Source organism: Giraffa tippelskirchi, chromosome 2 (assembly GCF_054371585.1).
Source record: "Giraffa tippelskirchi isolate mGirTip1 chromosome 2, T2T-mGirTip1v1.2.pri, whole genome shotgun sequence".
In the NCBI taxonomy this organism is placed as follows: domain Eukaryota; kingdom Metazoa; phylum Chordata; class Mammalia; order Artiodactyla; family Giraffidae; genus Giraffa; species Giraffa tippelskirchi.
Window position 1 is genome coordinate 217,822,412 of NC_137276.1, and position 11,497 is coordinate 217,833,908.

At 34.9% G+C, this 11,497-nt stretch overlaps 1 non-coding gene across 1 annotated transcript; it reads left to right on the top strand.

The window, feature by feature from the left end:
* Positions 1 to 10,846: 10,846 nt before the first annotated feature.
* Positions 10,847 to 10,918, top strand: TRNAC-GCA (transfer RNA cysteine (anticodon GCA)). The gene has a single exon. It is a non-coding gene; the product is annotated as a tRNA-Cys (tRNA).
* The last annotated feature ends 579 nt before the right edge of the window (positions 10,919 to 11,497 follow it).

The window sequence follows — 11,497 nt, forward strand, 5'->3', positions numbered from 1 at the left end:
ATATAAGTTAAATAAGCAGGATGACAATATACAGCCTTGACGTATTCCTTTCCCTATTTGGAACCATTCTCTTGTCCCATGTCCACTTCTAACTGTTGCTTCTTGACCTGCATACAGATTTCTCAAGAGGCAGGTCAGGTGGTCTGGTATTCCCAACTCTTTCAGAATTTTCCACAGTTTATTGTGATCCACACAGTCAAAGGCTTTGGTGTAAGCAATAAAATAGAAGTAGATTCTTTTGTGGAAATATATTGCTTTTTCCATGATCCAACAGATGTTGGCAATTTGATCTCTGGTTCCTCTGCTTTTTCTAAAACCAGCTTGAACATCTGGAAGTTCACAGTTCACGTACTGTTAAAACCTGGCTTGGAGAATTTTGAGAATTTCTTTGCTAGCATGTGAAATGAGTCCAATTGTGCAGTTGCTTGAACATTCTTTGGCATTGTCCTTTCTTTGGGATTGGAATGAAAACTCACCTTTCCCAATCTTGTGGCCACTGCTGAATTTTCCAAATTTGCTGGCATGTTAAATGCAGCACTTTCACAGCATCATCTTTTAGGATTTGAAATAGCTCAACTGGAATTCCATCAGCTTCACTAGGTTTGTTTGTAATGATCCTTCCCAAGGCCCACTTGACTTCACATTCCAGGATGTTTGGCTCTAGCTTAGTGATCACAGCATAGTGATTATCTCAGTCAGAAAGATCTTTTTTGTATAGTTCTTCTGTGTGTTTTTGCCACCTCTTCTTAATATCTTCTGCTTCTGTTAGGTCCATACCATTTCTGTCCTTTATTGTGCCCATGTTTGCATGAAATGTTCCCTTGGTATCTCTAATTTTCTTGAAGAGATCTCTAGTCTTTCCCATTCTGTTGTTTTCCTCTATTTCTTTGTAGTGATCACTGAAGAAAGCTTTCTTATCTTTCTGTGCTATTCTTGCCTAGTATATATTATTCCATATAATAGAATACATATTTTATTATATATACATAGAAACATATTTATATATAAATCACATGCAATTAATAATTCATGTTAATTTGGTGGTCTATGTGCTTCTCATTGAATTAATGAAAATCAATTGTTTAACTTAAGCAATAAGAATTTAAATTAAAGGAAGGTTGGAAAAGTGAACAAGTTAATCTTCCAAATTGGATCTTTCCCATGGATTTTTTTCTTTTTTTTTTTTTTTTTTTACTGCATAGCTATTTCTCACACCTGCCGCTATTCAGATCACTTCCAACTCGGATGATTGAACCGAGAAAACAAGATTTAACTCTGTAGGAGCAAGTAATGTGTCTCCTCCTTTCATTCCTGCATGCTTGGCTCCCAGACAGTGTCTATTACAAGACAGGTGCTCAAAAGCATATTTGTTGAATAAATTAAGTTTCCTATATATTTTAGATACTTATCAAAGGTACTTTTAGTTTTTTTGTCTGAGGTGAGGTAGTTGAATCCTCGGGTAGATATTGCTTAGAGATAAGTTGGAAGTGCAAATGTGTCCCATAAAAATGAGTAACTGAACTGAAAATAAAGTTATTTTTCATCAGGGTACTTCTGTGTGCTTTTGAAAGCATTCTTAAGGTTTTTGGCAAAAACATATGTAAAGAGATAACAAAAGGAAGCTAGTTGGACAGTACTGTTAATATTAAGCCATTTGAAAAATCAGTTTCTGTTGAATTCTGAAGTCAGAATACATACAGAGCTTGAATCTTCTGTTACAGTGAATTGAAAGTTCCCATTTTGACTTTCCAATTTGAACTAGTCATTCTATCGTGCTGGCACAGCATTTCAAAGGAAGTGTTGCATCAATTAACTTTAAGCAATCTGGGTGATTTGTATTAATATTTCCAACAAGGTTACATAAATTCTATTGCTAATGAGATAAAAGCATACTTCAAGCTTGATGCAAGATTGCTGTCTTCAAACACAAGAGAATAATACCATGCTATCACACCGCAAATCAATTCACCGACTGGGTCTTTACAAATGTGAGAGCAAGGTAGGGAACTGAAAAAGTACAGGATGAAGTTTGGATAAAAATTTGAGTTTCTTTCTCTAAATTATTAGCTTCATAAGCAATAAAATATCTTCTCTCTTCTCATATTCTGTTAATAGATTTTCTAAAATCCATATTCATTACTCTGTCATGAAGGAATAATGTTTCAAAAAAACTCTATTAATGGGAAAATAGATTTATGTCTCAGATTTAGCAAAATAGCAAGCTGCCTTATATAGAAGAGTTATCTAGGAAAAAATGTGTTGCTGTTGTTTAGTTGCTAAGTCATGTCAGACTCTTGTGACCCCATGGACTGTAGCCTCCCAAGCTCCTTTTTCTATAGGATTTCCCCGCAAGAATGCGGGAGTGGGTTGCCATTTTCTTCACCAAGGGATCTTCCCAAATACAGGGAAGCTCTCAACTCCTGCATTTATAGGTGGATTCATTACCACTCCCAGAGAGCCTCCTAGGAAGCCCTCTAGGAAAAGATAGAGGTTGTCTAAAAGATATCAGGCCTGGCTGTAAGCTGGTTCACACCTTAACTCCCTCTATTTACGTTCTTCCCCAGTTGAGTTTTATATTTAGTTCAAATATAATAAGACATTCTATATCATCTAGGCCTATGCTAGCATATTCTTCTAATTAAAGTTAAATTATGGTTGCATATTTGCCTTTTAGAATCTCTCTTTCAAGATCTTTTGCCTATTCCATGAGAAATTTTTATCCACAAGTAACACTATTTTCAATATATTTTAAGTAATTTATTCTTTAACGTTATGGAAATAAAAGTAATGATGTTGAACTCAGACTTAATTTAATGCTTGTTATGTTAACTGCTACCAATAATCAAATGAAGGGTTTAACCTTCTAGAATGGTCTCAGAATTTGTTTATGTTAATGGAGGATCTTTTCTGAACTACTAAATCAGAAAGTTCTTATATCAAAGAGATTGTGAAAAAGTAAAATCTCCCTTACTATTTGATTCTTGAATTAATTAGGAAAAGTAATGATTAACACAAATTAGTTTAATTGGGAAGGGTGTCTTCCAAGGTGATGCTAGTGCTAAAGAATTTGCCTACCAATACAGGAGATTAAGAGACTGGTGTTTGATCCCTGGGTCAGGAAGATCCCCTAAGAAAGGCCCAGCAACCCACTCCAGTATGCTTGCCTGGAGAATCCCATGGACAAACGAGACTAATGGGCTACCAGTCCATAGGGTCTCAAAGAGCTGGATACGACTGAAGTGACTTAGCACACAAATTTAACTGGGAATTTGTTGTTCTTTCATATCCCCTGGGGACTGGCTCCAGGACCCTCCTCCAATATAAAAATTTCAGGATGCTCAAGTCCCATCGTTGGCCCTTCTTATCCAGAGTTCCACACCTGTGGATCAACCAGATGTGAATCATGTAGTGCTGCAGTATTTATTGAAAAAAAATGTATAAGTGAACCTATGTAGTTTAAACTTATGTTGTTCAGGGATCAACTGCACTTAAATAGAAATTAAGTATATATGATAAGCATTGTGTGATTTCAAATAAAATCCTCCTGAATTAATTCAATATATATGCAATAGGCATTGATAATGTGCCAGTCATGGTGCCCAGGATTAGAACATAATGAAGAATGAGAGATTTGACTTTTACATGTAAAAAACTAACATTCTGAGATCCTTTTAATTTTCTTGTTGATTTAACCTCTGTAAAATACCAAAATGATTTTAAAGCTAAATAAAAAAAGATGTGGATTAATATCGAAGCTCTAATATTTAGTTAGTGTTACTGAGTGAATAATACTAACTAAATGTTGACGATATTTTCAGAAATATTATTAGTAAGTATTAAATCCCAATACTGTTTTGTTACTATTCTTATCATTATTATTTTAAAATAGAAGTAAAATGTGCAATTGAGTGTGTGTGCTCAGTCCCTCAATCATGTCTGACTCTGCAATGCTATGGATTGTAGCCCACCAGGCCCCTCTGTCCAGGGGATTCTCCAGGCAAGTATACTGGAGTGGGTTGCCATGCCTTCCTCCAGGGGATCTTTCTGACCCAGGAATTGAACCAGGATCTCTTGCATTGCAGACAGATTCTTTATCAGCTGAGCCACCAGGCAAGTCCATTAATCTACATGTATCCAAGTAATTAGAATATATGACCATCAGCAGACCAATGGATAAGGAAGCTGTGGTACATATACACAATGGAATATTACTCAGCCATTAAAAAGAATACACTCAAATCAGTCCTAATGAGGTGGATGAAACTGGAGCCTATTATACAGAGTGAAGTAAGCCAGAAATAAAAACACCAGTACAGTATACTATCACATATATATGGTATTTAGTTAATCAGTAAAGATAACCCTGTATGAGAGACATCAAAAGAGATACAGATAAATAGAACAGTATTATGGACTCTATGGGAGAGGGCGAGGGCGGAATGATATGGGAGAATGCCACTGAAGCATGTAAATTATCATATGTGAAACAAATCGCCAGTCCAGGTTCGATACATGATACAGGGTGCTCGGGGCTGGTGCACTGGGATAACCCAGAGGGATGGGACGGGGAGGGAGGTGGGAGGAGGTTTCTTGAAGGGGAAATCATGTACACCCAAGGTGGATTCATGTCAATGTATGGTAAAACAAATACAATATTGTAAAGTTAAAAAATAGATAAATAAACTAATTTTAACAAATATATATGTTTACATTATGGTCTAATTTAAAATTGACTGTTTCTAGTAAAGTTTTATCAAATACTTATTCAAATATTTATCCAAAGTTTTCATAATATTTTATCATTAGACAAGATGAAATAATGCTTTGCTAAATGCTATACTTCTGTTTTTGTCTCAGTTTTAAAATTGTAATATGCATTCTGTGACCAATTTTTTGAAAACATCAGTTAACATACTATCTGCTCAGTTATCATTTTACTCAATTAAAAATTAATCTGAAATCATTTTCCTATAAGGTTTATAGATCAATAGTTCCAGAGTAACTGATGCTGAATGTCAGTAGAATTCATCAGGGCACAATGAAAATTTTCAGCCAAAAGATTGTCTGTCTCATCTTCTTCATTCACCATTATCACAGATTAGTGCTTTTTTTCTCAGATTTTCATTTATGCTATGTGGCTAATAGTTGAGAGGAAAGTGGATAGTGCTGAGAATCTCATGTATGTTCTCGGTCACACAGTCATGTCTGATCTTTGCAAACCCCATGGACTGTATGTAGTCTGCCAGGCTCCTCTGTCCATGGAATTCTCCAGGCAAGAACACTGGAGTGGGTTGCCTATTTCCTTCTCCAGGGAATCTTCTTGACCCAGGGATCAAACCTATGTCTCTTGTGTCTCCTGCATTGGCAGGCAAATTCTTTACCACTGAGCCACCTGGGAAGCCAAATCTCATGTATATCGGGCCTATAATCCCAGTAGCCCTGGCTATTATTATTCCTGTCACCCATGTGCTTATGGGTGAAACTCCAAAGAACTGCAGAACAAGGTACTCATTCACCCTGGAGTTCCTAGCAATTATCCCACGTGTAGAAATGGAAAGCACTCAATTTATTAAGTGGATAAATAAATAAATGAACAACTATGGATCTAATTAGTACTATTAGTTTCATGAAATTCACAAATATATAAGTCCATGGCTATTCCTAGAATAGTAAATTTTAAATTTAGATTGAAGTTAATAAAAGGGTTCTTTGGTGGCTCAGCAATAAAGACTCTTCCTACAATGCAGGAGGCACAGGAAACGCAGGTTTGCTTCCTAGGTCAGAAATATCCCCTGGAGAAGGGCACGGCAACCCACTCCAGTATCCTTGACAGGAAAAGCCTATGAACAGAGCTAAAGTCCATAGCGTTGCCAAAAGTAGGACAGGAATATAGTGACTGAGTATGGCAGTTAATAAAAATTGCCTTTATTGGTTATGTTGATTTTAATATAAGCAATCTTTGTGTTACTTCGTGTTACTTCATGTTACTTAATTGAGAGTAAATTTGCAATTCAGATTTATATTCAGAAATATCTCTGCATTAATTATATTAATGAAACACAATTCTAGTATTTTATGAATGAGGTGTTGTAAAATGTTATGTATTACGTTTAACTTATGCAAGCTTCTGCTGCTGCTGTTTATAACAGGGCCAAATAGTACATGCTTGATACTTCATATGCAAATAAATAATGCAAAATTTTGGATGACATATAAAGGCAAATAAAAACTAAACAATTACAAGGAAAAAAAAAGAAAGATGAAGCCTGTTTATCCAACCATGTGGACAATGGCTATATCTGTAGTTTTTGCTTGGTGACATAATATAAATGAGACTAATGTATTCTTTACCTAAGAAATAACCAAGAGAATGGAAATAACACTGATTGTATAAATACACTATTTTAAATGATTGATGATTTAACTCAAATTATGGAAAAACACAGAGTCTTCTGGGATTAATTAAACATGAGTCTGTTTCCTGCAGAGAAAATGTTAAGCAAAAAATAATTTTAAATTTCTCAAGTTTACTATTCAACTACTGATCAGTGTTCTACATCTCCCAGGTATTCAAGTTGTTGCTGACCAGTTGCTAGGTCATGTCTAACTCTTTTTGACCCCATGGACTACAGCATGCCAGGCTTCCCTATCCCATCTCCTGCAGTTTGCTCAAACTCATGTCCATTGAGTTGGTGTTACCATTCAACCCTGTCATACTCTGTCCTACTAGTAACTCTCAGACAAACATTGGGGCAGGATTAACACGAGTTATTCGATTTTTTCCTATGTCTCCTACTGGATTGCCGTGCATATTGGTGAATATTAATAAGTTGTTAACTGAAAAGTTCATTTTAGACAAATGGAGATGATTTCCAGTCAATGCTTTCCAAGGCTTTCAACTTCCTTCACTTATAGCACACACAAGTACAGTACAAAAGCTAAATTTTTGGATAAACTTGCAGCTATCAGCATTTCACTCTTACTTCAGTTGTCAATTGTTTCAGAATAAGCTACTCCAAAATCCAGTAGCTTAGAACAGCACCACATTATTATGTTTTACAATTCTGTGGGTCTAGTAGTGACATCTTATCTCTCCTCTACATAGTGTCTCCTTGGCTACAGGATTCAATATGACTTTTCTCATGTGCCTAGGATCTTAGATAGTGTAGCTGGAAGGCCTTGGGGAAGGATGGAATGTTTTGATTTAGGCTATATGCCTGGAAACTTGCTCACTCACTTCTTGGTTCTTCTTTCGGTAGTTTTTCCTATTGGCTCACACTGGATGACAACTGGTTTCCACAAAGCAGGAAGTGAAGCTTGCTATATTTTCAAATGCCTGAGCTCAGAAATCCAAATTACCACTTGTAACACATTCTTTTGGTCAAAGTTGGCCATGAGAATGGTCCATAATCAATATGAGGAAAATTCAAGCTTTAGCTCTTGAAACTAGATAGAGTGTGTACACAGTATGGGGGATGTGTTGTTGGCCAAATCCTTTGGGTATTAATTTGAATAATCAATAACAAAAATTTTGTCTACTGTTTGTTTGATGTTGTGAAAATTTGAAAGTTTTTTGGCTTAATTTCATTGAAAAATATTTAGCAGTATCTTATTTGTGTTGTGTAGCTAGGTTAGGTTTTGAGAGTTTGGCGTAGAATGCAAACTTTTTAGATAAAATATATAAAAATAAATCATGTGTTGCAATTGCAGTTGTTTCTCAATATTACTTTGAAAGTTTTTAAAATTGATTTTCAAATAAACTAATAAAGCTTAAGAGCTTTATTTATTATTTATTAATAATAAATTAATAAAGCATTAATATTAATGCTAATATTTTAATTTAGAAAAAATCTACAAGATAAAAAACATAATTAAAAATTAAGAACATCTCAGTTGCTTCAGTTGGTCAGAGCAATTAAATTCCCCCATTTTTTCATGTTTACTTATTCATTTTGCCTTATGTTTTTATAAAGCTGTTTAAAAATATTGCTCTTTATGGTCTTATGAGCATGTAAAAACACATTCACATAGCTGTCTTTGCCCATCAAACATTTTCTTTCATAATGAAATCATTTTACTAGGCTCTAATTAAATCAATGAACCATAAATATTAGGGCAAGTGACCAGCTGAAGAATTCTTGCTGTGTTCAGTAGAAGTAGTTCACTCCATTTTACTGGTTCATAAACCATGCAAACATCAATTTTATTCAATATTTTTCTTGGCACACTGACTGAATAAGTTTCCAAGGAATGAGACATATGGTTGAGTTATATCTGCTCTATGAATATTCTTTCTCACATGAACATAATTTCATAAAACTGCCAAGTTTTTATTTCTAGACAAATACAAATACATGTTTATTATACATAATATCAAAGCTCTCAAATCTTCATCTCTGTCAAAATAAAATCAATGGCAAAGGGAATATTAGCAAATCTTTTCTGTCTTTTGCAAATATAATAGAAGTATGTTTAGATGAATTTTTAAATAATGGTTCATAGAAGATTTAACTGTGAGTAAATTCTTGCCCCTTAGATTAGAGAGTGTAACACATACTAACCCTCAGTTCATACTTTTGAAAAAGTTGGTTCCTTCATTATATTTCTAACTTGTCTTCCTTTGAGTTCCAACACCCTTAGGTCAGGGATGCGTGCCTTTGTTTTTGCATAATCTTTGATGATAATATTGGTTGAAGTATGATAAAGTATGAAAGGGCACCCAGACAGTGTAAAGGTGATCAGTAGGGCAATTATTGGAATATCAATAGCTGATTATGGTTGGAATTCATAAGGAGGGATCTTACATTTATCTGCAGGAAAAAAAAATATTTTTGTTCACTATTTTCAAATTAAAATTACACATTTCTTAAATGAAGATACATAGCAAATTATACAGTTTCCCTGATGGCTCAGTGGTAAAGAATCTGCCTGCTAATGCAAGAGACATGGGTTTGATTCCTGGGTCAGGAAGATCCCCTGGAGAAGGAAATGCTTACTTGTTCCATATCCTGGCCTGGACATAGGAATCCCATGGACAGAGGAGCCTGGCAGGATACAGTCCATGGGGTCACACAAGAGTTGAACATGACTTAGTGACTAAACAATAAAAACAACAAATCCATCATCCACTTTAGATTTCTCACTTTACTTTGTATAAATATGTTTCCTGGTGAAGTTGCTTAGTTTTTTATTTTTAAGTTGCCTTGCTCTGGGTGTGATATGTTTGCTAAAATTTCTCTTTAAATATCATCAGCATGAAGCTATAGTCTTTATCCAATCTCTAAGCAAAATGCATGAAACATATTTTCAAAATATTTTCTGACACCTAGCAACTATGCTAACTGCTATGGAATCCATTGTGAACTTTCATTATCCATGCTATTCCAGGCATTAGGATTATGCACATCATCCCTGTTGCTCACCATCTTCAATGTTATTCTTTTCCTTCAAGAGGTTATCTTCTCTTACTGGGATATTGTAATGGAGGCCAAGCTGATCTTCCTGTTTCCAATCCCAGAAATGTTAACTTTGCCATAAGAAATGATTTATATATTTTAGTTAATACATTTTTAAAGTAAACTTCTCTATTCCCAATAGTATTACTGAAACTAAGATAATCCCTAGATACAATTAGGGTGCTCAGCCTGGTGCTCTGTTTCAACCTAGAGGAGTGAAATGGTCGGGGGAAGTAGGAGGGAGATCGAGAGGAAGGGGACATATGTACTCATAACTGATTCACATTGTAGAGAAGAAACCAACACAACATTGTAAAACAATTTTTCCTCAATTAAAAATATTTTTTTTTAAGAAGGAAACCGGTAGATAAAAAGTTTTTATAAGTATGCCTCAGACAGCAAGAGGAAGAGAGTATCAAAGTATGTTTTCTCAAAGCACATAATACTTAGGTTGGATGTAGGGGGGAAAGAGTAAATCAAAAGAACAGATTTTGAGTAGGAGCAGTGCAAATTATGAAAGGTTTTGCCTGTTCCATTAGGGATATTCTATTATGAAGTAGTTAAGAGTGATACAGAATTATGCTTCCCTGATGCTGGGAAAGATTGAGGGCAGAAGGAGAAGAAGACGTCAGAGTATGAGATGCCTGGATGGCATCACCAATGCAATGGACATGAACTTGGGCCAACGCTGGGAGATGGTGAGGGACAGGGAAGCCTGACATGCTGCAGTCCATGGGGTCACAAAACAATCAGACATGACTGGGTGACTGAACAACAGCAACACGCTCCAAATGGTACCCAAAATTAGTTTTTAAATTACAAACATCGTAGTGGTGACAGCATAAAGCAGTTAGCTTTAGGCTATAAGACATAGGAAGACCAGTTAAGAGATTACCAAAATACACCCAAATAAATAATCAAAAGCATGAATTAGAAAATTTTCAAGAATTATACGAGTGGGGAGATACTTTCTAGAATATTTAGGGGTTATCAATAGAATATGACACATGATTTAAAAACAAGGATAAGTCAAAGATGAAATATTGATTTGGAACAATAAGCATTAGCAATTTTCATGGAAAATATTGGAAGCAGGAATATAAGAGTGACATTTGGTGAAGGTTGGAGAGCAAGACAAAAACTTCAGGTTTAGATATTTTGTGTTTGGTATTGAAATCATCAACATGCAGAAGGTAGCTGAATCCATATGAATAATATATGTTTCTGAAGGAAAAACCACTGAGATATAATTATCAAAACGTGAGATGGAGAGCAAAAAAAATAGAGGAGTACTGCATATAACGCCAAGTCAGTTTCAGGATGAAATCTGTCTTCAACATGTCAAATATGGATGTTGAAAGGGAAAAGAATCAAGCACTGGAAAAATGGCTTCCCTGGTGGCTCAGATGGTAAAGCGTCTGCCTGCAATGCAGGAGACCCAGGTTCAATCCCTGGGTTGGGAAGATCCCCTGGAAAAGGAAATGGCAACCCACTCCAGTACTCTTGCCTGGAAAATCCCACGGACTGAGGAGCCTGGTAGGCTACAGTCCATGGGGTCGCAAAGAGTTGGACAGGACTGAGTGACTTCACTTTCACTTTCACTGGAAAAATATATATATTTTATATATAAGAGTCAGTATATTTTAAAGGACTAATTTGGGAACAATTTTTAAGATAGAAGTCATTTTGTAACATTTAAAAAGTAAATAAGAATGGTTCACATTTGGTTTGAGATTAGGTAAGTAGAGCAATAATGATACTAAATATTTTCACTGAAGTATATTTGATTCACAATGTAGTATTAATTTCAGGTGTATAGCACAGAGATTCAGTTTATATATACCTACATAAATATATATATATGTATATATGTTTCCTTAGTAATTAAATACAAATATCATTTACTATTAAAATAAATGAAATTATATAATGCAAATGGTATCTGAAGCTAAAAAATAGTTTTTATCTATATGAAGGAATAATATAAATATTTAAGATAACATTGTGTTCAAACAGGTTTATGTAAAATGGAATAGTTAGTT